Raw genomic sequence first — 3,533 nt, forward strand, 5'->3', positions numbered from 1 at the left:
ATATATACCTTTTTTCCCCCCATGACTAGTATGGCAATAGGACTCTTCACAGGTTAATTTAAGCTTCAAACATTTATCTTCTAACTTAGAGATGGAGCCATCTCGGAAACGTTAACCTTTGTTACCATCCCATTGCCAGAGTAACTAGATGTGAAAAAAACTTACAAAGTAAAATATAGAACAATTTTAACACGAGATAAATATTAAACCATTACTGTTTCAATGATTTAATGAAGATCTTGAAATACATTCTGAAGTCTTCCAATTTTTACATTTATTGGAGGGGGGTCTCAGCATTCTGTCAACCTATTTAAGTCTCTTACTCTTACTTTGTGCATAAGTGTTGAAATTTCCAAAAATGAAATGTTAGCTTCTTATTTTTACTTCCTATTAAATTCAATGCAAAATATGACCGTGGTTTAAAAGTATTATGCATTATTTGCAGTAGGATTTCATTAGCCCTGCTCAAAGGGCAAATTAAAAAAAATACATTTTGGGTGAACGATTTGCTAGTTTTCCAGAAAGATTTGCTGTCATAAACTCAAGCTGGTTTTTCTATTTTCATGTAAATGACTGGAATGCTATTTACACACTCTTGCAAGGTCATGTTTGTGAAGTAAACATTACATGAAAGCTTTCCTGTCATCTACACTATCTGTGTCGCCTGGAGTGTTGAACAAATTTGAGTTCCTAAGTTGTAATCTTTCCGTATATGGTATGTACGATTTTGAATGTGTGCCACTACATACTGAGGTGATAACGCTGTACAATTTTAAATAGTAGCAGTTTCTGTATGCAGTAGGCTGAAATATTTTGATGAACTGCTTAATTTTTGGATTTTATTTTTTAAGTTGTATAATTTATTTTCTTGCAAAATAAAAATGTAATATAAAAGCTTTCACCTACCCAGAAAGAGTTGATGTTCTACTGTAAAATAGTTTCTGAGTTTAATTTAAAATTGTATAATAGGTATATTTATGTATTTCATGGAGAAATAGTAAATCTCAGCCAGCCTTAGGAATCAGAAATATGAAGAGGAACCCACTTTTTTTTTAGATTTCAAATTCTAGTTCAGAATGAAAGCTATCAGGAATGTAGTTTTTCCATTGTTGCTAGCATATGGTCCTCATGCCTGGAAGAAGTCAAAAATTCTAAACCTGAAAGTGATTGATGCATTCATTCATCAGTTTAGATAGGCCTTGTCATAACAAATTTAAATTTTATATCAGATCAAATTTTAAAATATAAATTATATATATGAAAATTTGTAAATATTTAAGTTTTGAAGCTATAGTTTAGTAATAAGGTTAGGAAAATGGACCATGTCTATGTCATTGGCTGCTATAACAACATATAAAAACTGGGTGGTTTGGAAGCAACAAATTTATTTCCCATAGTTCTGGAGGCTGGAAGTCCAAGATCAGGGAGCCATCATGTTTGATTCTGGTGAACAACCTCTTCCAGGTCACAGACTGCTGACTTCTCGATGTACCCTCACATGGCAGAAAGAGGGCTTTATAAGGGCACTAATCCCATCCATGAGGACTCCATCCTCATGACCTAATTACCACCCAAAGCAAAGGCCCCACTCATCCCCTGATAACATCACATTGGATTAGGCTTTAACATACGACTTTGAGGGAGACAGATAATTCATAGCACTTCATAATGACCCTGAACTAAACCATAGACTTTAACTGGGATTGTGTGTGTGTGTTGGGGGGCGTGGTAGGAGGGTTGACTTGAAGACAGGAAAGTATGGTCTGAGTATAAGATTAATCAGAACCTAGATTTACCATTAAGTTTTGGGGCTCTTTACTTGCACAGGCCCTGGGAGGGGCCCTAGGGATTTTGTATATTTTTCTCAGAGTCCCCAAAATATCAAAAGTTGGATGCAGTCCTGATAACACTCAATGCAAAAAGAAACCTCCTGGCACATAGTAGGACTCAAATGCCGATCGAATGAATGAGAGCATGTGTGCTTGAGAACAGAGTAGAGTTCAATGTTTTAAGTGGAGAAACTATTTTATAGTTGCTTGTTCTAGGCTATAAAATGTGGACTTTGTCACTAAACTGTTTTGACCAAGGACAGCCTGGAGCAGGAGTCTTAGACTGTTGTGGAATTGCAGACATTTATCAGCATCTGATTCAAGAAAAGACATGCATATAAAAGATATAAAGAATTCTGTGTGTAAATTTTAAGTGTTCCAACACCCAAGATGAGAAATCTTTTAGAGTGAGATTCTAGAGTGAGGGAAGAGTAGCAGTTCGCTCTGTGGATTGGTAGTGACCTAATGTCACAAATTCTGATCCAAACTTTAATTTTGGCTGTTTATCTAAAAACTGACAGGAAACTTCCCTGGGTGTTTTTCTTTTAGTGATAAATGCAGTGTGTCCTTTATTGTATTGTGGCTACTCAGGCAGACTGATACTATTTAAGATGTTTCCTGAACTGGCCAGCATGGCTCAGTGGTTGAGCATCAGTCTATCAGTATGAACCAGGAGATCATGTTTCAATCCCCAGTCAGGGCACATGCCTAGATTGTGGGCGATCCCCAGTGTGGGGCCCAAAGGAGGCAGCCAATCAATGTTCTCTCTCATTACTGATGTTTCTATCTCCCTTCCTCTCTAAAATAAATAAGTTAAGAAAAACCAAGATGGTGGCATAGGTAAACACCAGAGATTGCTGCCTCACACAACCACTTCAAGAATACAACTAAAAGAACGGGCATCATCCAGAACCACAGGAAGGCTGGCTGAGTGGAAATACTACAACTAGAAGGAAAGAGAAAAGCATACTGAGACTCAGAGGAGCTGCGGTGTGGAAGTTAAGTGCACAGGTACAGAGGCAGACGCGGAAAGGGTTGGCGGCTGAGGACACGGTTGGCTTTTTCAATCGAGAGGGAGTCTCAAACTCCCTACTGCTCTGAACTCCAGTTCCGGGCGAATCTCGGGGGACCCTGACTGATACGGGCAGAGGCTAGACTTTCTGGCATCGTTCCCATCTCGAGGGCGGCTTTCTCTCAGAGGTGCTTGGCGGCTGAGGACGGTTGGCTTTTTCAATCGAGAGGGAGTCTCAAACTCCCTACTGCTCTGAACTCCAGTTCCGGGCGAATCTCGGGGGACCCTGACTGATACGGGCAGAGGCTAGACTTTCTGGCATCGTGTCCATCTCGAGGGGGGCTTTCTCTCAGAGGTGCTTGCAGCAATTACCCGGACACTGAGACTCAGGGCCTCTTAGGGAAGGACTGGCGATCAGCCATAGCTGTTTGCTCCGCCCTATTGATCCCCTGGGACCCTGCCTTGCCCAAGCTGTGCACAGAGGCTTTTGCAAGCTGAAAATTACCTAACAAACTTGCAACTGGCCCAAGGCCCCAGGGCAACTTGCATTCCTTCACAGCTGAGCTCCAGCTGAATAGCCTCAGGCAAAGGCTAGATTAGCACCTCCTGAAAGATCCAGGAGCCAGTATACTCGGTGGTCAAAGTGACTCAGTGAGCATGAAGCAAGTCTTGCCCCAGAGGAGGGACTCCAG

This window comes from Myotis davidii, unplaced genomic scaffold, assembly GCF_000327345.1.
Source record: "Myotis davidii unplaced genomic scaffold, ASM32734v1 scaffold1491, whole genome shotgun sequence".
Lineage (NCBI taxonomy): Eukaryota > Metazoa > Chordata > Mammalia > Chiroptera > Vespertilionidae > Myotis > Myotis davidii.